Raw genomic sequence first — 27063 nt, forward strand, 5'->3', positions numbered from 1 at the left:
ACGATTTAGATGAGGGAATTGAGTGTACTATCAGCAAGTTTGCTGATGACACTAAGCTGGGAGGAGTGGCTGACACGCCAGAAGGCTATGCTGCCATCCAACGAGACCTGGACAGGCTGGAGAATTGGGCAGGGAATAACTTGATGAAATATAACAAGGGAAAGTGTAGAGTCCTGCATCTGGGCAGGAACAACCCCAGGTTCCAGTATAGGTTGGGAAACGACCTGTTAGAGAGCAGTGTAGGGGAGAGGGACCTGGGGGTCCTAGTGGACAACAGGATGACCATGAGCCAACACTGTGCCCTTGTGGCTAAGAAGGCCAATGTCATCCTGGGGTGTATTAGAAGGGGGGTGGTTAGTAGGTCTCCTTCCCCTCTACTCTGCCCTGGTGAGACCCCATCTGGAATATTGTGTCCAGTTCTGGGCCCCTCAGCTCAAGAAGGACAGGGAGCTGCTGGAGAGAGTCCAGCGCAGGGCAACGAAGATGATTAAGGGAGTGGAGCATCTCCCTTATGAGGAAAGACTGAGGGAGCTGGGTCTCTATAGTTTGGAGAAGAGGAGACTGAGGGGTGACCTTATTAGTGACTATAAATATATAAAGGGGGAGTGTCACGAGGATGGAGCCAGGCTCTACTCAGTGGCAAACAATGATAGGACAAGGGGTAATGGGTACAAACTGGAACACAAGAGCTTCCACTTAAACTTGAGAAGAAACTTCTTCTCAGTGAGGCTGACGGAACACTGGAACAGGCTGCCCAGGGAGGTTGTGGAGTCTCCTTCCCTGGAGACATTCAAAACCCGCCTGGACGCATTCCTGTGTAACATTATCTAGGTGTTCCTGCTCCGGCAGGGGGATTGGACTAGATGATCTTTCGAGGTCCTTTCCAATCTCTAGCATACGGTGATACTGTGAAAACTGCATAACCAATGTAAAGAATTAGGGAGTACCCCTTCTCATATCAATTATGTGTGAAAGCTATATGGTAAGAAAATCTAGAGAATATAATAACTATTTGGTCCTGGGAAGTCTACTTGATGTATATTATGTTGATGATAGTGCCTGTTGCCTACATTGCAGTCTTTATCACTACAACTAGCTACATAGTTCTGGTGTCCTCAACATAAAAAGGACATGGAACAGTTGGAACAAGTCTAGAGGAGGGCCACGAGGATCATCAGGGGACTGGAGCACCTCCTGTATGAAGACAGGGTGAGAAAACTAGGTCTGTTCAGCCTGGAGAAGAGAAGGCTGCATGGAGACCTCTTAGCAGCCTTCCAGTATCTGAAGGGGGCCTATGAGGATGCTGAGGAGACACATTCATTAGTGACTGTAGTGACAGGCCAAGGGGTAATGGGTTAAAACTTAAACAAGGGAAGTTTAGATTGGATATAAGAAAGAAATTCTTTCCTGTTAGGGTGGTGAGGGACTGGAATGGGTTGCCCAGGGAAGTTGTGAATGCTCCATCCCTGGCGGTGTTCAAGGCCAGGTTGGATGAAGCCTTGGGTGACATGGTTTAGTGTGAGGTATCCCTGCCCATGGCAGGGGTGTTGGAACTAGATGATCTTAAGTTCCTTTCCAACCCTAACTATTCTATGATTCTATGATCTCAGCAGAGAGAACTCACTGACCTTTAGAACACTAATTTCTTTGCATACTCTTAGTTCATTATGATGATATCAAAGACAAAGTGGTTCTATAATGTTGAGACATCTGAGGAATGGTCAGACTAAACACTGCTATCACCCTTATACCTCAGTTTCTACCTGGACTAGATAGATAGACATGGGACAATTCATTTTGGACTGTCATATTCTTTACTAATGTTTCTTTCTGTTTTACTTTTAAATACAGAGAAGATATATATATAACTTGTTATAATAATCCAGTACCTATTAATGTTGATTTCAGTGCCAGGAAAATTTCTTAAATGCCCACAATGTTATCTCATGGAAAATATTAGATTATATTTAGATTGAACAGAATAATGTTCAAATAGTTTCAGAATAATTATACCACACTCATTTGACATTTCTTGGCGTATAGAAAAGGCATATTTACATTCAAGTGCTAAATTAACAAATTTCCATAAAATAGATAAAAGGAGCCTACTATTGTTACATAATTTATGATTTTTTTTAACAAAATCTAATTTAGTTATAATTGTTCTTATCCCTTCAAAATTTCACCACTGTTATCTGGCTTATGTGACATCATGACATAACAACAGTTCTCTTTTCAGTAAAGTATTTGAAGTGTGTCTGCATGCTGCAGAGCTGACCATGTGCACACTTGCAATTAGCTGCTTAAGTCCCACTGAATTTGTGTTCTGAAGGATAGGGTTGCTTTATACACTTTAATAGACAGGGTTGAACAACTGAGCAAATTTGTAAAAGAAAGGAAGTATTTAATTTTCTTTTTTAGATGGAACAACACTTGGTTGGTTGTCACATTTGGGTTTAGCTAATGGGTGTGATGCCAAAAGTGTTGATAAACATTGGGAAAGCCTCTCCCAATTTGTTAATCGCAATTATTTGTTGCAATTCCATAAGAAAATTATTAAAAGAGCCTCAGACTTTCCACATAATATGTTTTCCTACCCTGCTTTCCCTGTGCAGGATACACCAGGGACACTGGGTTACTCTTCATAGGCTGTAACGATGTCTGGGGTTAAAAAATTTGTGTATCATCTGTGAAACCTTTTCCATTTCTATATAACTTTTTGTCAAACTATGAAATAAAAATGTGGAATTTCAGAAACTCTTCATTTGACATTTGAACAGCAAATGTTCAGTGATCCCTTTCAAAACCAAGAAAAAGTATTGCTATTATCCCAGAAATTTGTACAACACAGTATTTTCCTTTTGAATTATGTGACACTACAGTCTTGTCCTCATTCCAATTCCATATTTTTAAACTCTCTTAGAAAGCATGTTGTAGATGACTGAGATTTAGGGCACAATTCATAAAGCTTTGAAGAGCAAAAAATAGGTCACCAGCCATTCATCATATGCTCTTCAGATGCTAGAGTTAAACCTTCTTAGAAATCTTCAGCTGAGATTTTTTTCGCAAAGATTAATATTGTGCCTTCTTGACTTCTGATCATTAGACCATTCTTTTTATAGATGGAGCAGGAGAAGCAGGTTGAAAGGGAAAACATCCTCCTGCCAGTCTCCCCTACTGAACCACAGATTTGTCTCACCAGTAACATATTGGATTAAAAAAAAGCAAATAATTCTGTGTAAACCATCACTTATAGGCATAACTGGAACTAACAGGACATGCATCATGTAACTTATCTTGGCTTTATTTAAGGTATGCTAACAGTTTATGACAATATTGTTGTTAATTTCTCTCTTCTAACCCTTTTCCTTAAAATACCATTAATTATAAATAACACAGTATAAAGAAGTGTAGTCACTTCTGATTTCTTACTTTTTTTCTGCATGATAAAACTAGGGCAAGAAAGTGTAAATATCATCATAAGACATATGTATACAGAATTATAAACTATGCTATTCCACAGAAAGATTGATGTGCCAGTCAACCCAGTCTACACCACCACCACCCACACCACACACAGATAATCTCAGACTAAGGCAGGATAGGCCAGTATTCAAAATTAAATCATTTGTCAAAATGTAAGTCATCTGGAGGGCACAAGATGCAGTGTGGGCAGAATATCATTGGTAAGAAGAATTTAATTTTAGCCAGTTGTGATGGATAAAACCAAAAGAATCTACTATGCTCTAAACCACTAGCTCTGACTTCATAGGCAGCCATGTTCACAAAGCTCTGCAGCTTTTCACAATTGGCTCTGTTTTTAGCATTAGTTTCAATTTTTTCTTGTCTTTAGAAAAGAATCGTGGATGTAGGTAAAGACTTCTGTGAATAATGAATGAACAGTGTATTGCATACACTGAATTCTGCTAACAATAAAAATACCTCACAGAAAAAAAAAAAAAAAATCACGAATAAATAAAACGAGCTAAAAAAAAGACATTTTAATAGACAAAATATGGATTTTTTAAAATTTGATTTTATAAGAGTTGAATTACTTATTTATGCAAAATTAATAAAAGAAAAAAGCTGAAATACTTATATTCTGTAAGTGCAACTCTATAGAAACACCAACAAAATAAATCTGGAGAGGAACTCTTTATAAGGGCATGTAATGCCAGGACAAAGGGGAAACTTAAACTGAAAGAGGGTGAATTTACATTAGATATTAGGAAAAAAAATCCTCACCATGAGGGTGGTGAGACACTGGAACAAGTTGCCCAGAGACACTGTGACTGCCGCATCTCTGACAGTGTTCAACGCCAGGTTGGATGGGCCTTTGAGTAACCTGGTCTAGTGGAAGGTGCCCTTGCCTGTGGCTGGCAGTTTGGAACTGGATGAGCTTTACGATCCCTTCCAACACAAACCATTCTATAATTCTGTGATTATTTTTAAAAGTTAATTTAAATTTGTATCATATGTGTTGGAATCTTTATTTTTCACACTTTGAATTCCATTCTTTTCTACTTTCTTTTCATTCAGGGTTTCTCCTGAAAGTTTAGGGCAAAGCATATGGAATAAGAAAATATGTATGCTCCTAAACAAACATAAGGAAAAGGAGGGAGAGAGGGGAAATTACCTTCCAGTGTTAACAGTTACATATTTTATGTTATTAGTATAAGATCTTGAGAAAAACAATTTATTTATTAAAAGTTGTGAGAGTTCTTACTACAACCATATTTGCTCTGCAAAAATAGCAATGCATACCTCTGGTTTTGAAATAGAGAAGCTGTCTTATGGTTGAACTAATAGGGCAATAAGGGGCAATTCCCTCAACTTCAGTGAGAATTAAACTTTGAACACAGTTCATCTGGGATGCTTAAAATTCTACCAGAGGAATATTGTTTTGACTGAGCTAGCAGGAACCATGTTCAACTCATCTGAGCTGCCAAGTGTGCAATTTAAGTCTGGAGAGGATTTTTTCTTACTGGAACCTGTTGAAAGTCCATGAAGTTTAGTATCTCCTACAGAAAAGCACAAATTACTGTAATGGACCAAATCAGTTCTGCTCTAGCACACTTAGAAAAGAGGTTTACTTCATAAAGATCAGGTGACAACCTAAAATGTGATTAGCTTTCATGTCATATAACACACGTATCCATAAATGCTACAACTGCTCTCCTTACAAAAAAATAAATCAGACCCTTTAAAAAAATTAATACGGGTACATACCTGTTTCATATTTTCTAGTGATACTTCAAAAACTGACAAAGGGTTAAAAAAGTGCACTATTCTTTTGTTGGCTGTAATTCTACGAAGAATCACCCAGCTTCACAAAAGGTTTTGAACGTAATAAAGCCTCAAATAGCCAGCTCCTTCAAAGACACATTCTTATGCTGGGCCCTGAACACTAGTAATACAGAAAAAAAACAAACAAACAAACAAAGTTTTTAAAATGTTAACAATCTATTGATTTACATGGTAACCCAAATACCTTTGTAAATCTGGTGTCATGTCCTCACTCCTTCTTTTAAAAATATGGCCTGGTATTTTGATCCTTACTAGAGTTTCACAAACAGGCAACAATGTAAAAGAAGAACAAAGCAGCAAGACAGTATTTTATTTCCTGAACCATACCAAGGCATAAAATACCTTGCTGGTGTGGTAAAAGTAATTTACCAAATTAATATTCAAATCATATGTTAAATATATTTAGATGTATCTTTAGTTTATTCAGGAATCAACTCTATACCTGCCTAGTTTTCCATGAAGGTTGCATTAATATCTTAGAAAGGGATTAACATCTGTAGACAGAAATAGTCATCAAAGTTAATTTTGAAATACTAGCCATTTTATTAGTCAACCTTTGCAAATAGAATTACTGTCATTCATATCCATCAGAAATCTTTCCCAAAAGTATTCCTTTTTGTTAGAAGGATTGTTTAAAAAACATAGTACAGACAAAAGTATGGAGCAGAAAGATAAGATTGAGATCTTCATTTTAATTATTCTGTATAATTATATACTGCTGTAATTGTTTACAAAGTCTTGATTTTATAAGAAGCAGAGCCTTTTTTAAGTCCAACTCGGTCTAGTGATAACCATCATTATTTAAAATCTGAAACATGTGGAACTTGTAGACAGCTTGATAGCTTTAGATATAAACAAACTCTAGTCTGACAGAGAGAGAATTAAATTTCCACCTTATAATGATGCAAGGTCACAATGCTCACTCCAGCGAATTTGTGATGTGGGTACTAAATGAAGCTTCTCCTGGTACTTCCAGTCTTATCAATTCCTACATCTTCATCTCCTGTCTCCTGATTTTCCCTCTGAGTGCCTGATTTTCCCCTGAGTGGCTAAGAAAAGCCACCAGAAAAGGTGATCATAGTCTAACTTGGTCAGACCTAGACTAAGAGACAGAATGTACTGTATTCATTCTGAAGGACAGATGTGTTCTGTAATACACCAGCAATGCAATTTCATACGGTGTAGGGAGAAACTTAAATGCACATTATTCCTTCACCTGTTTTTTTAGAAACAAAAGTGAGCTCTGAGACATGCAAGGAGCCAAGGGATCCTCTAGAAGGTCTCAAGTCTGGAAAATATGAGATCTTTAATAGATTGTGTCTGACTATAATAGAAACACAATATAATAGAAACACAGAAAAGTCTTTATCCAGTTCTTGAGTAGCTTCTGAAGTGGACAGTGAGGGAAGTGTCAGGAGCACTGATTCATGGGTATCTGGCTATGTGGTCCTATTATGTGCCTCCAGGTGGCCTGAACAAGAACAGCAAAAACTTGGTATAGTAACAATTTTCCTGTCAAGAGGAATAAAGGCTACATGACTTATTTTGTGCATCTTGATACTCTGCTAGTCATTCGACTTCAGTTTCTACGTTTCCAGTTCCTGTTATATATTTTCAGATTTGTATAGTCAAGCCCTGTTCCTCAAATCAGATGTTCCCATGTTCCCATCCATCCCTCCCTTGTTTGTTTATACTATGTCCTTGGATGCTGTTTGGCTTTCTTGTTCTTCAGGGTGCCCAGCAGTATAGTCTATTGTGGTCAGCACCCAAATATAACATTCAAGTTCCTAGCCTCAAGATCTTAAGACATTTAAAAAGCCATTTGACAGCCTTGGAAACTTACCCACTTACTGTGGAGGTTGAATATACAAAATTACATTTTAACAGTGGGGCATATATGAGTAAAATCAAGTTACCTACACACGGTTTTCCTTATGTTAGAAAAATTGTTTACATGTAGAACAAGTACATGCACATGGAAAAGACGTTCTTTAGAACTCAGAAAAAGTTGATGTGATTCCAAGGGGTTGCTGTGGTTTACCCCTTCCCAAATACTTAATTATGTGTCTCTCCTTTCCATGCTTCTGAAGCAGTTCTTTAGGATCATTCATGCTACTCTTCTTTTCCAAATGTTGCCTGCAAGAAGTATCACTTATGCTAAGTATCACTTAGTCTATTACCTCTAGAATGAGATTAAGGCCTTGTAAAGCACTGGCAGAGGGACTGCAAAGTAATCACCTGATTTCACTGCTACAGAGTAAAAGAGAACAAGGTTCAGTAATGATTGTTACATACAAAAGTACCATTTCAGGGCAACATCTTGGAAAATGTAGCGCAGTAAGTACCACAGTTAAAATAATAGTTGTTATATTTTCATGTGACAATTCATTGTACAGTGTATGTAACATTTTGTCACAGTTCTGCCAGCTAATACCTAAACTATTACTGTTTATGATGGAATCTTTTTTGTAGTATCAACTCAAATTCACAACCACACAATTTCCAGTGCTTTGCTTTGCTCTTGAAGATTTACATCCATCTTCCCCATCCATGGCCACATGCAGGTTTTTTTATAGGAAGTGTATACCATCATTCTACATGTTTCACCTAATCCCAGCCTGTGATCAAATATATAGAATGAAGAAGAATTGTACATCTGAAATTAATTTGGCCTGATGATTCATGTGTTATTGGTTAACACAAATAGAACTAGCATTTGAAGGAAATTGCTCTGGTGGCACCATGCCATTCAGACTACGGCTGTTGTATTTCCTAGGTCCCACCCTCTAAGGATTACTCATACCTTACAGAGCAAAACAACAGCTGTGTAACGTATTTAGCCTCCACTGTATACACATTTCATTGTTGTTTCCTTCTTTAGCACCTACCCACCAACCCTTTGTGCCAGTCCCCCAGTCCAGTAGCACCAGGACGATCAGAATGCATCTCAGATTGAAGAGAGAAAGAGAAAATTGTAAATTTAGATTAACATAGCTGCATTCAGGTAGGATGGACTGTGAACAAGAATGTTAAGGCCTTCTTTCTTAAGCCTCCTACTCTTCTATCTGGATTTGTGTTGTATTTCAGGATGGACTATCACTTTAACCTAAATATGCAGCGACATGGAAAGTAAGCTCTAGAGTAAGACAGGATCTGGAGACTGATTTTTCTGTGGCTGCTCTCACTTTATTGCAGTTCAAACAAGCTCAGAATGAAATGTCAGATCAGTAGCTTTTCAATTTTACAAAACAAACTGACTTCAATGAAAATGGGTGGCAATAAATATCCTAAAACTGTGTGTACTCTAACACCTGAGAAAAAGTGGATATCACCTTCAAAATCTGCTGTCCTGACCTGCCCTGTTTATTCCTACCAAATAGTTTGAGAATAGTTTGTCTCTTTCCTGTCACAAGTACTTAAAAACTAGCCAGAAGCATAACTCATATCTGGGGAATAAAGAGGCGTGGGGGAAAACAGTGACACCACAGCGCTCAAGAAGGACATGGTTTATATGATATTTCCTAAAATAAACTTCTTAAACCTGAAGGAAACTGAGTGCATCTCAGAGGTTCTGTAAGTGGAATGGTCTCAGAACCATTCAGGATATGCTCAGCTGGATTCAGCCTTTCCTGCCCTTGAATACTGCTTCAAGCTACTGTGTGCTGCTAAAAAGTTGGCAGGTTCTATGCAGGCATAGCTGTACATCATGGATGAAGGAATGTTTTTTTAAGTAACCTACCCTGTTGAATGCATGATATTCATATAATGCAAGCTAATATCATGAATAACATATTTATTTGAAGGATGAGAATAGTGAGAGAAAAGAGAGAAAACAGAAGATTTTGTGAAATTGAAAAAAATAATGGCACTAAAAATACCCCTTCCTTTCAACAAGTTATCCATTTTTTGCTTTAGCAGGTGAAATTTATTAATAGTAGCAAAAGACAATCACAAGGTATTCCGGTTAGGTTTTTTTTGTTCATTTGTTTTGGTGGTTTTAGTTTTGTGTTTTTTTTTTTTTAATTCTCACACAGCTTTCATAAAAAGTTCATTTTCTTCTTTTTTTTTTAAATTTTATTTCTTCTCTCCCCTCCAGCAATGCAAATATTGAACATTATTGGTTCAGGTGTCCTGAATTATTACATCCAGTTTTGTAATCGACAATTAGCCCTTTTAGTCAGTAGAAAACCCCTTTGCTATACTTACACACTAGTTCTTTTAAATAACTTCCCCCTTTTCTTCCCTTGAGATCATGTTAAACTCGCTCAGCAATCAGCCTCCGAGGCGTGCACCCGTACAGCCCCAAGTTGCAGGAAAATGACTGGCGTGGGTATGGTCTGTTTTGAGTCTGGCATTCGAACAGAAACTCATGAAAATTATCTGCATTGTAATGACACATGAAAAGGAGCCTCCCTTCTAACTAGCCAACATGTACCTACATCTCTGTAGACAGCCAAGATTAATAAAAGTTTAACCACTAAATTTTCAATGAGTCTATTCATTAGAAGGAGGAGGGGAAGTATAACTTCACCACAAAAGACTGTGTTGAACTAAGGCTAATAAAGCAGAGGTTTCAGTCTGCAAGGAGCAGGCAGAGATTGGTTGAAAAGACAGGTACATTTTCATACATGCTTCAGGACTGGAAACCTTTTTCGAAGAAAATTTGACAGTGACCAACATGTATCACAGGTATAATTAACAAAACCAAGGAAACTTGAACTGTATCATTTCTTCTTAAGTATTGTCAACACCACCACCACCCCTCCCATAGAGGCAAGATAAGACCCTCTGATGTCTTATCCCCCAGAGAAGATGGTTCCAAAATAATAATAATAATCATAAAAACAAACAAAAGCCCCCACCAACTAAACAACAATGATGCTAAATAAAGAGAAACAAAACAAGCAAAAAACCCAGCCTACACAACCAGAATTTACAGGTGGAGATAGAACATAAAATTTCAGCTTGGATTCTTTATCGAAAAAAAATAAAAAGAGGGATTGATAGCTGAACTTTATATCTATTTCTGGACTCCTCGTTATGTAAGTATATTAAAGAGTTGATGGTTCCATCTGGTTGGATGAGACCTTTTTTTTCCTACAGGTAAGCTTTCTATTGTGCTTCTGATGGGAGAATGTGGAGAAATTACTAACCAGTTGTCTGCTAGAGATATCACATAACCTAAGCCATTTCACAAACACAAAATGCAGATGTTAATGGAGAACTGCACAAACAAATCCTGGAATGGATTCCCACTAGTACAGTTTCCATTTCCTTGAAACAATCACCAGGCTACTCTGGCATTGCTGCATCTTCTGTGGTCAATGCAAATCTGTTTACAAATCTGAAACAAACTTACAAGGGAAAAACGCACTCTTCTGGACTTTTCAACAAGATACTGAACTGAGTGTTGAAGTTTTACAGGTTTTTTTGAATATGCAGATTTGAAAGTATGTTTTGATGAAAAGAATCGATAGTCTTTGCACTAGTATACGACTCCGTCATAGGAGTTGTCGTCTCCTCTCTGACGAGTTCCTTTTTTACGTAAAAATGTAACACAACTTTGTCACCATACCTATAAAATTGCAAATATAAACAAGAATTGTGATATATCCAAACATAGCATATCCTATAGCATAGGTTCATATGGGCACGTATGGATATTCCCCTGTAAACCAGTGAGATATTTTGATATCCACTGTGCTGCATGCTGAGAACAGAGAATTGAAAAAAAAAAAAAAAAAGTTTTAAAAAAATCTGCACCTTTTTCAACACTCTTTTAACAAGAAACCAGCAGATTTTGAACTCTGTGTTATACGTACTTTTTCTGGTGATCATGCTGTAAAAATCATCCCATTTGCAGTCTTGCTTAGGTTACCAGTTAGGTTGGAAAAGGCACCATTCTTACTAATGCTTTTTACTGTGATAGCCTCTTATGGAGAAGGAATGTCCATCCTCATTCTTGAGGTTTTGTGTCAGTCTTTCATGTGGATGGTCCTAGTAGTCTATCTGACTACACATACCTGTAACATTCTTTCAAACACATTTGTGCACACTCTACAATATCACAAAGATGTTTGCTGACAAAAGTTTAATGTTTGTAAATACATATTTTTCCCCATTCAAAGATGAAATTACATTGCCACGCATTTTTGACAATCTGTCTTTGTACTCATCTCTAGCTGTCAGTTCTAAGGATAAAAACAACACCAGGAATATTGTATCCAGTTTTAAGTCCCTTGTTATGAGAAAGATGCCAATAAACTAACTTAAGCTCAGCAGAGGCTGCCAAGATGATCAGTGGGACTGAAGCACTTGCCATGTGAAAAGAGGCTGAGGGGTTAAGGCATGTTCAGTCTGGAGAAGAGGTGGCTTTGGAAGGTCTTAACACTTACATGGAGGATATGGAGAAGATGGAGCCAGACTTCACTATGGTATGTAATAGGAGGATGAAAGATGTGTTTAAATTGAAACAAGAGTGATTCAAGCTAGATATAAGAACAATTTTTTTCACTGTGAGAACAAACAAGTACTGTAATGTGTCATGCAGAGAGGTTAAACAGTCTTCATCCTTGGACTAGATACAAGTGTTGATTTCATTTCTACTGCTATAAGTAGGGGCTGGACTAGAGAACTGAGGTCTCTTCCAATGTGAATTATCCTAAGATCTTATAATATCTCCTGAATGTGTTTTAGCTGTTCATGCATCAAATTTATATTAATAAAGAAGATTAAAGAATTTTGATTTCTTAATTTTAGAAGAACCTCTTAAAACCCCCTCAAAACCCCCAAAACTCAAAAAAAACAAACCCAGCATCTGAGTAGTTGAGGCTTCTTGTCATAATCACTGTTAACTGACATGAAAACAAACATATCTAGCCAAATCCTAGCTTGCTTCCATTTGCCTTTCAGCCTTCTGAGACAGATATACAGCCTTGCTTTTTATCCCAAGAATTTTTTGTATGCAACCTTGAGAATGGTTGATTGGTGTAATGTTTATCCCAATTTAATGTTGTTCTCTTATTAAATTAAAATTAAATATTCAGTTAACTGTTAACCCTTTTATTCAATTTCTACAGAACACTATACCACTAAGCTTTTCTCTTGTGTTTCCTGTAACTTTTTTTCCCAGTAGTGATAAACTTTAGACTTCAAGAGTGAAGGGCTGTTATGAATATAGTGTGATTATCACCTGATATTCAGTTTGAAAGGAAATCTTGCCCTGTCTTATTTAAGCTTTTCCACTTCTTCTTAGTTGTTTGTTAACTACAATACTCCCAAAAAGTACATTGGTACACAAATTAGGAATAGGATCATGCTAAGCATGTTTGTTAAACGATGTTTTGAGCCTCTGGGGCATCTTACCTAGGAATGCAGTAAATCTTTTATACTGTGAAATGAGATGATTTCAACACTTTAAAAAGTTTGAATGTGTTTGCTTGCTTCTTTACAATATTACAAACTTACAGTTTTCACTCTGGATCACTTGGTGAAATTCATTGTCCTATAATCTTTTAGTCATTAGGTTAAGATTCAAATGCTCATTCTAGGCCTTAAAGTTCACTGACCTGAAAGGCAATATAGGCAACCTGGGCACTAAAGGTGCAGACCTGTTCAGAATAAACATCTAAACTGCTCTGTTTCCTCCAATATTTTGGTATTTAGCTCCTTTACTCAAACTACTTTTGCCAATATATACAAGTTATTTTCTGTCTTGCAAATAATTTGATGCTCATATTACTTTTCAAGCCATATCCAGTTCTCTATGCTGTTCTCATCTTCTCAATAAGGGAAGCACTATTCATAAAATATAACCTAACAAACAGTTAATAATACCAATCTGAAAAGTGACTCTTTAATAGCTCCTATTAAGGAAGCAAAAACAAAGTGATATAATCCTTCTATTCATGACCTGTTCATGAATAGCCAATGAGGGTGATTATAAGGGAAACTGTAAGTTGATGGCTCACGGCCGAGTCTCATCATAAGGAAATAAATATACAGTGTATGTGACTCTCACACACTTTTCCCTTCATGACTTTGGACTGTAGTACATTTTTCTCTTTTTCTTAATCCTCAGGGACTTAAAAACAACAACCACGTGTGAAATGAACAGCAACTCATTGTAATTGCAGGTGATGGGTGTGAGCCAGGTTTGTATAATGTTATTGATTCCGCTATTAGGATGGCAGTAATATAAAACTTAAAAGCTTACACTCCACCATCCATCTGCATGCAGACCTGCACACTGTTTCTATTGAGTCAACAGGAATGGGAAGGAGCTTCCTAAAAATGTCTTGTACAAAATATCTTCACAGAAGAATAAGCCATTTTGGAACAGATTTTGCATAGTAGCTTGAGAGTTTTACCTTCTCCTATTTTTACTTTTAAGTATTTTTAATTTCCTTTATGTGATCCTCATTTTAAACAAAGGCTTTCCCATGATAGCTTGCTGGGTTTTATTCATAAATAACACTGAAGTATTTTAAATGACATTACAAGCTGTAAAATTCTTTCATTATTTCCCCACTCACTGAGTCTTCATTTAATTGAATATATTAAAATATACAGATTCTTTACTTACCAGGAATTGGTTCAGACAAATGTTTAATGTCCAAACAGCCACCAGGCACTGGAATGCATACCATCTGTTTTCTTCCATTTCTGTGTTTGTATAGCCAGTTATCCCAATGTAATTGACTTATTCACTGGGAAAATAAACTGTGATATGTACCTGCCAATACTATTTGTCCATCTGTCTACCTGTCAGTCTGCAACTGTAAAAAAGGCTTAAAAGAATAAGATTTTTCTGAATAATTTTGAATTCACAGAGATGTTTTTATGATTACAGTATTATTTTTTATTTTCCCTATGAAAAGGGGAAAATAAATCCTTGAAAATATTTTATGAAATAGAAAAATAAAATGTATGCAACTTTAAATAATTATACTGAAACTTAAAATACTGAAGTCTTGAGCAAATAGTTACATACATTTTTATCAACACTTGTTGCCAGTTCACATTAATAGAGAGGGCTGGATTTGGTCTATTTTGTTCTAAAATTAATATAACTAAACTAACAATTAAAGTCTGAACCACATGAGCAGTTCTTTTGATTTCTTTGTAATGATTCTTGTGTAAAATTATGCATTTGATTTGCAGCAAAGACAAAAATCAATGCAAGGCATCAGACTGTATAATTCACATGTAGCTACTTATTAGTGCTACCCACAAACATGCAGGCATGCCTACTGTACAGGTTTCTTTTTTCTATCACTTATGACGTAGAAAGATTCACAATTTCATAACAAAAATGCTGTCATTTACTGTGTAATTAATAACAAAACCAATCAAATGGTCTGCAGGAGACTCAGAAATGCTCTTTGTTTCTTCTGATTTGAAAACAGTAGTGGCTCCTTTCTGAAAAATATTAAATCTTAAAGCACAAGACCAAAAGGATAAAGTTGTTTCAAAACTATGTAATTGATTTTGAAACCTGTGGATGCATCCACATATCATACTAGTTCATATCATAGTCAACAGGGGCTAAGATCTAAAACACAGTATCAACCTTCAGTTTTCACTGAAATCAGCCTTATACAACACATCTGAATGTTATTGCAGCGGTTCCCATGTGCACAGAAATTACTTATGCCTTATTTCAGCAGCTTCCTAATTTTAATAAAATACAGCTCCAACCCTTTAGATTAAAATCTAAAGCAGATATAGATTGTAACAGATCATAAGTATAATTTCATTTCATTCTTATATTTGTCTGTTTTTAGTTATTGAATAATAGCTAGACTTTAGTTCTTAGTTATATGTTCATGTTAAGGGTGATTTGCATGCATCTAATAGATACGAGGACATTCGATCTCAGGAAGTGACAATCCTCAAATCAGGATATTCTTGCAGAACCTAATGTATTATTACAGTTATTATAGCCACGTGGGATACAAAGAAAATGTGGCCATTAGCACTGTAGTTCTGTGCACCCATTTGGAAAGTGACAAAATGTCTCCCAGTGACTAGCATTATCCAGTGCCTTACTTCAGGAAGACAGTAAGGTCTGGAAGCCCTGAACCTCATGTATCCTGAATGATTTTGTAAAGCCTGGTTTTAAATCCATATATTTAAAACAATGTGAATTATTATTTTCCCTCATATCTGATATTCAGGTTTGCTAATCTTAGTGGTTCTAAAGGAGCTAGGGCTGGGTTAAAATAACAAAATCTTCTAAATGAAAATTAAAATGGACAGCCATGGGTTTGCTTTGCTAGGACCAGATACTTTATACAAACGTGTATATATATATCACCTGTCTTCAGGACTAGTCAGCGCTTATCGGCACTTCATAACTAAGGTGAGATTTCCTCAGTCTTTCCTTTTTTGGCAATCAGGCTTTTCAAAAAGCTCCTCTCAAATGTCAATAATGTAAGCATGGAAATATTAATCTAGCAGCCTTTAAAAATCAGCTCCTTTGTATAGATCTAGTAAATTCATATTTGTAATGCCAAAAGTCATTTTCTATCTGAATATGTGAAAATATATATGATACATATATGGGAAGTCCCTTTCCTTATCAACATATTGCTGCTCTTGGATGACACCAAAAGGAACATGAACGTAACCCTCAAAAAAAAACCCAAATAAGGACTTCAGGCCAGATTGTGTGACATATAGCATGATTACATGACAGTCACTGTAGATAGCAATATAACCTCAGTAGCACAGATATCAGCATTGACTAAACATCTTAACAATTATTCATTTTCCTAGACAGATTTTACAACCTGATTGTGCTCTGTGTTGCCACAGCTACTATCCAACCTACAGGTTCACATATGTCTGAACTAGTGCTGGTGCTGTGGGAAAAAAACACTGGCAATATATTCACAATATAAAACTAGTCTGTCACTTGGAGAAATATAGAGGTCTTGATCCAATTGTCAGCGTCTACGAAATCAGAACAGTCTCTGGCCTGTGCAGACAGTCAGGCTTTAAAATGTTTGCTGTACAGATAAAGAAAAGGGGAAAAATTGCAGTGAAGAGCTTCAGAAATTTGCATCATTCTTTATTTCATCTCTGACATCTATAACAATGAGAAGACTCAAGGGTGTAATCATCTATCTACTGCTCACAATAAACTACAAAAAGTCACTCTCTAAAGTGAATGTTGATTAAACAAATGATCACTCAGATAGATATTCAAAATTCCTTTAAGTAGGCCCGATCATATTTCTTCTGATAATTTTAATGATAAAATAAACATCATAAAAACATACATCAGATGACTAGATTAAAAATAGTTCTCAACAATCAAGACTCATATGCTTAATGCAATGATAACAATGAACTTATTGAGTAATCCTAAATAATAGATTGCTTCACTAACTACTAGATAACATCCTAGGTTATGTGATAGTTAATAAGCATTTTGGGCAAAGCAACTGTTTTGACTACCTTGTGTCTGGCATGGGACAAATCTAAAACTCTTACCCTAGCAAAACTGACTAGCTCAAATGGCTCTGCTGAATAATGAAAGACTCCACAAGAGGTTTACAAGTTACCTCCTGTGATATGGAAAAAGGGACTGAAAATAGAAACTTATACCCACCACTCTCAAATTAACTTGTAGGTCATTTTAATTCAGGCTTAACTACTTTATTCCTCTCAGTCAGGAAAAAAAAAAAAAAAATAGAAGGAAAGAAAAAAGGAAAAAGGAAACCAAAAAAGGCAAGAGAGGTAATGGAATATACTTCTTTTTCCACTTCCTCGCCCCCCCCCCCCCCCCCCCCCCCCAGGGACAGGATGGAAATGTGCTTTGCTCTTTGCATTCATCCCATAGCAGCTATCTATCTGACTAGCATCTCAGCAGCTATTTTAACTGACGATTATTAAAAAGCAAGGTCTAACTAGTGGTGCTCATAAAGTAAGGATATGAAACACAAAATTCACCCTTTCCTCACCAAGAAAAAATAATTTCAATGTTTTATTACATTTTGCACAAGTTCTTGACTTGTCACAATTATATGATTATCTAATTAAGTAATTCAATGTCAAGGCAGGTATCATGTCAGAATTACATCCTGGAAATACACGCTGTCTAAAACTTTCCACTGTTCCACTGCAGAGTTGTCTTTGTTGTGTGGCAGGGAAGAAGGAGGAGGTGAACGGCCTTCTAATAAAAAAAAAAGAAAAAAAAAAAGAAAGAAAAAAGTCTAGAAAGTTGCAACTGAGAAGACATATATTGAGTGAATTATGTTGTTAAGATCTCTGAATAAAACTAGAAAAGTTCACTAGACCTTCACAAAACTCCCCTTCACTGCAAAATCTTTAGGCACTGATGGCTATTTATGTCTAAAATGTATCCATCAAGCAGAAAGCAGACCAGCTATGTTGAAGTCACAGCATTGCTACTACTTAGGACATTCTAATTCAAGTAACCTTTCCATTAATTGCTCTTCCTTAATTTCATAGTACTAATAGAAAATTATCTCAATTTGACACACAAGACTTTATAGAAAAGACTGCCTCCATTCTTATGCAAGGGAAAGCATGAGGAAATATTTTTAAAAATCAGAAATGCTCATTATTTAAAAAAAAAAAAAAAAAAGACAACATTGGTTTTGTCCAAATTCAGATATGTTGTAAATATATGGGGAAGTTAAGCATACATAACTCACTGTCTTAGTTGTAGGTGGCTTCATTTGAACTCTCTACACTGAGTAGGACCAACATAAGACAGCTGACTAATATCTTCACACACTGGCATTCTGTCAGTTGAATAGACCTTTTGGGTCTATATTTCAGAAGCATGGAGACTGTAACTCTAAAGGAAGACAATACAGAAACACTGCAAAAAAGTATGAAATTGAAGCTCTGTCTTCATGTAGACATATATTCTCAAGTATTTTTTATGTGATATCCCTAAAAAAACATTCAAATAAGGTATACAATCCAAATAAGGTATACCTGACATATGGTTTACAATCAAAAATGCCTGAAATCAATAAAATCTACAGTGTGAGATGGTATTTACATGACCAACAGTAGAAACTCAGTCTAGGGACCTTTATTACATTTCTTTTCTTTGACAAAGGTTCAGTACTAAGATGAGCAAATAGAAACTGTGCTATAAATGTTTTTAATGGGAACTGACATTCATTTTTTAAAGCTGTTTTGCAACTCAGCAAGAAAAAAATAACTAATAAGATTGTGGGTTTTTTTTAAGGAAAGAATGACAACAGTATAGAGGTTAGCACTATAAGAACCCTAAGAAATTTGAGAGCTATAGTCTGTCTAAAAGTTCTGTCCAAATTTGCTTAACTTGGCAAAAAGAAGTACAAGATTAAAAGAAAAAAAAACAAACTGAACTAAAGGATATCTATATTCTCCAGTGATAAAACAGTGAAAACAACTTCTTAATAGCCAAAAAAAGGCCAAATTTCTGTAGTTTATGCCCTTTAGAACTGGACTGATAAAAGCATTAGTCAATATATTGAAGGAAATAATTCTATACTAATTCCATAGAGACAGTATTCTGCTGTATATCCCAGGATAAATTTTCTCATTCTAGTTGCCATTAGCCTTTGTTATCATATCTATTTATATATAGTCACTACAGCAATTTAACCCTAATTCTATTGCATTTTTTTTTTTTATGGTCACAGAAATCAATCATATATTTTAATCCCATAGAGATATATTAAATAAATAGAAACCAAAACCAAACAAAAAGACATGTCAGAATCTTAAATAAACAATTGCTATACCCTTTGACTGCTGTTGATTGTGTGCCCCTTTTCTGGTCTAGAGTATGTCTCAAGGCCAGAAAATGATCACACACAGAGCTGGAAGGTAAGTGGATACTCTCTGAAATATTACATTCTCTCATGTGCACATATTCCATTGCTATACTGCCCAATTCATGTAGTATCCTAATTTTTGTCCTGCTCTGTGCTTCTGCATAGAACTATTACACTGAATTATAAGTCAGTGTGTCCAAAATTTTGTACAATAGTACAGGGGATGCCTTTGAATAATACAGATTTATAAAATATTTCAAACTACAAAGACCAGATGAAATCACAGACCCTTTGCAGATATCTGTTAGCACAAAAACAATCCAATCAGTTGTTTTGGTTTCACTTGCTCAGCTTCACACCATTTGTGTCATTCTTGAGTAGTACAAAAAGTAGTTACAAATCAAACAGAAACTCTATTCTTCACTTGTACTTAGGGAAGTATTAGATGTGTTTCCAAGTGGAAAAAGAAAAGGCACGTGCAACTCGTTTTCTCAAGGTAAGTGCCATTCAGTAATCCAGTGTGTCAAACAAGGGTGCGCAGGGCCAGGATCAGCATGCTGCAGCTATCATTACTAATACCCGCCGTATGCCTTCAAGGATGGAAAAAGCAATATGGGACAGACCACTGGAGATGAACAGGGGAGGATAACGGGTGTTGGAAGATGTTCTCCCGAGCTCCCTCTTGCTTTTCCTTACAGAAAAGGAGTGTGTGGGAAGTAAGAGAAGTAAGGTGACATAAATAGCTACTTTTGTAGGCTGCATTTTTCTTACTGAGAATGCTGTATTTTCATTAATATTAACTGAACTATTCCTGATCTACATCAGAAAAAAAAATAGTGTTAGGACCAACATCCAATATTTCCTAAGTATAATCTGGTAATTTAAATGGGAAAAGAGAAACATTTATTTAAAACAACCACTATTTAAGAAAAAAAAATCCTTTCTTTTTAATCTTTTATTTAAAAATATCTGTTTCATAGAAGAAAAAGTTTATTGCAGGGGGACAGGAGATATAATACAAAGCAAGGATGTATGTGTGATACTATTTCATATGCTTACAATTTTTAAAAATATTGTGTGACTGCAGTGCTTCATGAAGACAATAGGATTCCTATGCACTCCACACACAGGCAGGTCTACAAAATTTTAGCCAAGAAATAAACCCAGGACTTCCCTCCCTGACCGTACCCAAAGCCATATATTTATGCAATTATATTTTAAAGTTTAAAAAAAAAAAAGAAAAAAGGCAGTAGATAACACTGTCAAAATGCTGCTGTTGACAAGGGAAGTGACCCAAATCAGACTGCTTAAAAAAACAAAGGCCCTATCAGCAGTAGTTCAGCAGAACTTTCTTTCAGTATTATGTGGCTTTTAATTAGTAATGCAACATCTGTCAGCATTTTTCACAAACCTATTTAAAATACCAACGTGTAAAATAACAATAATAGTAGGGATAACCCACCTAGAGAGGAAAAAGAAGAAAACAAAACAAAACCACCCCACACCAAGCACCAAAACATTATGGGTTTATCTAGAAAGAATTAGAGGTTGGATATAATTTGCTAAGCAAAAATAAGGAAAGTTCCTTTTGTTATAGCTATTCTATTCTTCTGAGTGTTTATCTTATTTTCCATATTCTTAAAGTAGCCACCACTTGCCTCAATAGTGAAGAACAGAAATACTACTAGGATCGCTGTCTATGGTAGTGTCATCCCAAAATCAAATCACGATATTCAAGAAGTATATAAAGAATGATCATGATACCTAGTCTTCTATGAAGCTTTTTATTTTTATGTGCTTGCAGAGTTAGGTAAAACCGGAACAAACCTGATCTTCCCGTATAAAATGGGAAATCACTCATCAATAACCCTCTCTTCCAGTAGGATAAACTGAGATAAAGATACAGGTAAGCACGAGGAATGCGAAGTACTGACATGCTGCATCAGCCAAAGGCTACACTTCCTGAAGCCACTGGAAATCTTGCAGGAAAGTCTAATCTAGAAGCCTCAGGAGATCCAGGTATACATCAATCTCAGGCAGATTATCAGAGCCCAGCTGGAAAACTCAGTGAGGGGTGTAGGGAGACTGTTCTTCAGTCTTGATCCTTGTGAAATCATACCCATCTACACACAGTGAAGAGATTTATGTATGTTGTGCCTGGACATGAATCCAACATGCAGGTAAGTGCAGCATCTTCTGATTTTTTTCAGGTTTGCTTGTTATTGAGTTGTAACATGCCTATATACATTCTGCAAGAAGCTCACCAGAAGTTTTTTCCATGGGTACTTTGCATGAAAAGACTGTGGCAAAGTGAGCTACTTTGCTGTCAGTCAGAAAGGTCATCTTTACTCTTATTATTAATTGATAGAGCTGAGAAAAAGAAAAAGGTCCAATCATGGACAAAAATCTCCAATCTATATTAGGTTGCACATGTCATCCACAGAGCAAAAAAAAGACTAGCTTTTCTCTAAAACTTAAAGCATTTAAGTAAAGTAAAGTGAAAACATCAATTTCTGCCCCGAAAGCTTGGAGCATTTTAAAATAGATGCTCTCACAAGAAATCTTTGATATATAAACATCTATAAACAGAAATAAACAAAGAGATTGAACAGAGAACATTTCCTAATTTTGTAGGTTATTGACCTTTCAAAATAGGAAGATGTCCTGATTCCCTATTAATTAACCAGTATTAACACTGTTGTGGTTTAAGCCAGCCGGTAAGTCAGAACCATGCAGCCGCTTGCTCATTCTCCCCCTTCTTCTTTCCTCCTGCTCCTGGAGGGATGAGGATGAGAGTCGAAAGAATGTAACTCCCACGGGTTGAGATAAGAACAGTCCAGTAACTAAGGCATAACACAAATCACTGCTGCTACCGCCAATAATAATAATAATGATAAGGGAAATAACAAGGGAAGAGAATACAACTGCTCACCACCTGCTGACCAATACCCAACCCATTCTGAGCAGTGACCTAGCCCTTCTGGGTAACTGCCCCAGTTTATATACTGGGCATGATGTGCTGTGGTATGGAATACCTCTTTGGTTACTTTGGGTCAGGGATCCTGTCTCTGCCTCTTCCTGGCTTCCCCTCCTCCCTGGCAGAGCATAAGACTCAAAAAGTCTTTGGTCAGAGTAAACATGACTTAGCAACAACTGAAAACATTGGTGTTATCAGCGTTGTTCCCAGGCTGAAAGTCAAAAAACGCAGCACTGCACCAGCTACTAAGAAGGAGAAAAATGACTGCTATAGCTGAAGCCAGGACAAATGCCCACTATAATCTGCAGGTGAGGAGCTTGTGAGCATAAAGCATATATTGGTTACCTTTTACAGCTGACTCACCAGGACTCAAGGACTCATCGTCACTCCCTTTCAGGAAGAAATTTTAGAACTTAAGAGCCCCCCTTCCCCCTGCCACCTGATCCCATTTCAGAAGAAATCGTTTTGGAGTCATGCTAAGATGTTTAAATAATGCATCAAATATATGGAGAATAGTGCTTCCACTTACTTTCATCCTCTTTTCAAACCATATAACAGGAAGATGAAACAGTGCATAACAGTGCATAAACAGTTTTATGAGGGGAGACAGGTGCAGGGCCATATATAAAGAAAGGTTAACAGCAGAAGAGATGAAGTCCTTTTTAAGTTACTGAAAGCTTTTTTTTGCTGTAACATTGTTATACATTCATATTAGAGGATTTATAAGGGAGAACATCAGAAAACCCTTCATTAGCATTTCCGTTATGTATATTGCCACACCACCCACAGTATGGAACAGAGTCCCAGGCAAACATACATTTCCAGTAGTCACAAAACTGGTCACCATCTAATGACAGTAAGTTGAACAAGATTTTTCTAATGAGCATTCCATCCCTGGGAATGTTCAAGGACAGAGTGGACAGGCCTTTGAGCAACATCGTCCAGTGGAAGGTGCTCCTGCCCATGGCAGGGGTTTTGAAACTAGATGTTCTTTAAGGTCCCTTCCAACCCAAATAATTCTTTGATTTTACAATTACAGTGCCTTCACTCTACCTCCGAATTCATAAAACTTCTTATGATTGAGGTTTAACCATACCATCTGAACACAGTCAAGGACCTCTCAATGAGTTCCAATCATTGGGTTTTCTCAGTGTAGAAATATTACTGAATATTTAGAAAGTTCCCAAAACATTAAGGCAACTGCTAAATAAATTGCAGCAATAACAACAATAGGCTTCCATTAAGTATTATTACTTAAACTATGAAATATTTTGATTTTTTCCTATGTCTGTCAAAGTGTGCTATCACACACAGAACAACTGATCTCTATTTTACCAATCTCACATTAAAAGTCTGAGGAATTACTTGCACTTTCCGCAAAACAAGTTACAGTCATCTGCACTAATCCCATAAAATCAGCACCCGTGAACTTAAACAGACAAATGTCTCAAAGGGCAAAATACTACTCGTCTGAGAAAGTGATGAATGTCAGAAGCTGAAAGAACGTTAGTTGCTGTTTTTTTCAATGACAATCTTATTGCTGGACACTAGTTTCTAAAGCAGAAACTCCCTCTTTCTATGAAGGACTAGATCAAATTTATGTTCTTTCTAAAATACCTTGTCTGTGATGAATGAAAATGAATTCTATGACATCTGCCCTGCATTGCAGGGGGCCAAGGGAGGGATAGAAACAAACAATATAAATTCAGAATAAATAAATGAAGAAAGACATCAAGATTTGTAGAATAAAAAAGGTTTACAGTTTCCTAGTTTAGTTTCTCCTCGTTTTATTCAGCTTATTTATTTTATTGTTTGCTTTTTAGATTTAATCAAATACCCAAATCTCCCTTCCATCCTAACAAAGGCAAAACTCACAAAAGAGAAATGATCTTTTATGTAACATCTGAAGTGTACATTTGCTTTGGATTGAAGTGCTCCTTTGGCTCTGGGGAGTGAATTTTAAGACATGGAGAACAGCTATACTTTGAGCAGCCCTGGAAACCCACAAATATTTCTACACATAACTCTGCCTTCAGCCATATTCATACAGCAGTAAAAAAAGACTTAATCCAGATTCACAGAGATATGAGGAAAAATAGAATTTGGGGTTGTTTTTTTTGTTTGTTTTTTTTTTTTTTTCTCATTACAGATTCTGTTGTTTTGGCAGTAGATTGGGCCAGAGTGTGCTAACAAGTCCACAGATGAAGGAAAGAAAATGTGCACTTTTTTCATACATATTGGGTATAAACTATCATTCAATAGTCAGATTTTCAGGGGAAAGGAGAACAGAGGTAGAAGAGACATTTTATATCTTTGCTGATCAGAAAGCTACAGTGGTAACTGTGCCCCTTATACATATATTTATCCCCAGTGCTTATAACTGTGATTCACTTTAACTTTCCAACTGTTCAGGCATTTGGGTATTTGTTACACCAATGCAAACCCATTGTCACTCAGATTTAAACCACACATTTCTTTTCCATTTCTTTTCTGGCTAACAGCCCAAATCCACTCAGCAGGTGCTTTCGTAGGAATGTCACCATCTAATATAAGTACCGTAACATAACACAGACCCAATAAAACTTTCTGTACATAGACTTCATTTTTCCTGACAGACGAGATTCCAAATAAGACAATGTCTACAATGTCTAAGGAAGATGAAAATATGAGCTTTATCGTTAAGTGGATATTTTTTTTCCCTTGATTAGGTAATGAACTCAGATATCAGGTGACAGAAGCTTTGCAAGATTTGTACAGATCCTTCTCTGTCAGCAAAACAACCAGGGAGATGGGAAGCACTGGCATTGCATGTTTTTTTTGTTATTTCTTGGCCAGAACTATGATTCCATTCAAGGCTGGATAAAGGATTTAATCAAAGGAAATACAATTAAGCAAGAGGACTGGAGAAACCAACAATTGTGGAGTAAAAGATTTACACATTCATTTTATCTGTAAGATCTGCATGGATATAAATGAAAAAACTTGTATTTCTTAGGATGTTTCTTTCATTTATCTATTTTGTAACATAGAGCACTTCCAGGCAGACTTAATCTGAAATATGATTTAAACATGCAGTACTTCATAAATCCCATAAACACAAAAATATTTAGCAGTTGAAGCAAAGGAAATATTTCAGCTTTCAGCAATATTTTAGAGGCCCTGACACTGGAAGAAAGTCATTAGACAGCACACTGAAATGCTGAAGTGCAGACGCAACAGTATTTTCAAGCTGGATGCACAGACAGTGGCATTACATGCCTAATGACTGTTTATTTCAGATGTAGCTTCTATTCTAATTTACTTTTTTGTTTCCAAAGACAGACATTCAAAACAAGATTCAGAGGTGGAATATGTTTAAGAATTTGTATACAACAGAATAAGATGCATAAAACATAAATACATCTGTTTCTTCTCCTCTTAAAGCTCTTTCTATCTCACTCAGAATGTCTTTCAGCAATCAAACTGTTCCGGCTGTGCAAGATACTTAAAAATGTCATAAGCTAAAAAAAAAGTGCTAAGTTTTGGCACATGGAGGTAGATATTTAGGTAATCACTTAACATAAAATGTAGTTTCTAGTGTATTAGAACAGGTCATGTTCAAGAACATGGTGTTAAATTCTGCAATTTTATAACAGAATGTGTCTCTGACCAGTGCAATGCAAATGCTTATGCAAATCAAAAAAATCACTTTTGCAACATGAACATAGACTAGTCTGATGCTTTTCTTTGAAAAATTATAATCTGACTTTTGAATTGTATATTAAAATTGTGTTTGCAAATTCGCTCCAAAATGTCAAACCACCTTACAAACAGTAATTATATTTCAGGATGGACAGTGGGATTGAGTGCACCCTCAGCAAGTTTGCTGATGACACCAAGCTGTGTGGTTTGATTGATATTCTGGAGGGAAATAATGCCATCCAGAGGGACTTAGACATGCTTTTGAGGGGAGCTGATGCCAACCTTATGAAGTTTAACCATGCCAAGTGCAAGGTCCTACACCTGGGTCAGAGCAATCCCAGGCACACCTACAGGCTGGGCAGACAAGAGATTCAGAGCAGCCCTGCAGAGAAGGACTTGGGGGTGTTGGTTGATGAGAAAATGAACATGAGCTGGCAGTGTGCACTTGTAACCCAGAAAGCCAACCATATCCTGGGCTGCATCAAAAGGAGTGTGACCAGCAGGTCAAAGGAGGTGATCCTGCCTCTCTACTCTGCTCTCTTGAGACCTCACCTGGAGTATTGTGTGCAGTTCTGGTGTCCTCAGCATAAAAAGGACATGGAACTGCTGGAAAAAGTCCAGAGGAGGGCCACGAGGATGATCAGGGGACTGGAGCACCTCCCGTATGAAGATAGGCTGAGAAAGTTGTGGCTGTTCAGCCTGGAGAAGAGAAGGCTGCATGGACACCTCATAGCAGCCTTCCAGTATCTGAAGGGGGGCTACAAGGATGCTGGAGAGGGACTCTTCCTTAGGGACTGTAGTGATAGGACAAGGGGTAATGGGTTCAAACCTAAACAGGGGAAGTTAAGATTGGTTATAAGGAGGAAGTTTTTTACTGTGAGGGTGGTGAGGCACTGGAATGGGTTGCCCAGGGAGGTTGTGAATCATAGAAATGTAGAATCATAGAATAGTTAGGGTTGGAAAGGGCCTTAAGACTATCTAGTTCCAAACCTCCTGCCAGGGGCCCACACTAGGGCAGGTTTGCTGGCAGGACTGGGTGGGTGAAAAACCCACACTGGAGCAGTCTGGGGTGTAGGAGATACATAGTGGAGGGATTAACCACGTGTGGTGCAACACTGTGATAGGGCTGATGGGCTGCTGATGGGGATGTTCAAGCTATCAGGCAGAGGCCAGAGGCCAGGTGGGCCTTAATGTTTCCACCCCTCAGCCAGGTGGAAGGGGGAGTAATGGGAACCTTTACACAGTTCTGTTATGCTGTTATGCACGACCTGCAGACTTTGAGCAGCCTGA

This window comes from Pezoporus wallicus, unplaced genomic scaffold, assembly GCF_028554395.1.
Source record: "Pezoporus wallicus isolate ANWC-B61680 ecotype Strahan unplaced genomic scaffold, APGP_CSIRO_Pwel_v1 contig_3017, whole genome shotgun sequence".
NCBI lineage: Eukaryota > Metazoa > Chordata > Aves > Psittaciformes > Psittacidae > Pezoporus > Pezoporus wallicus.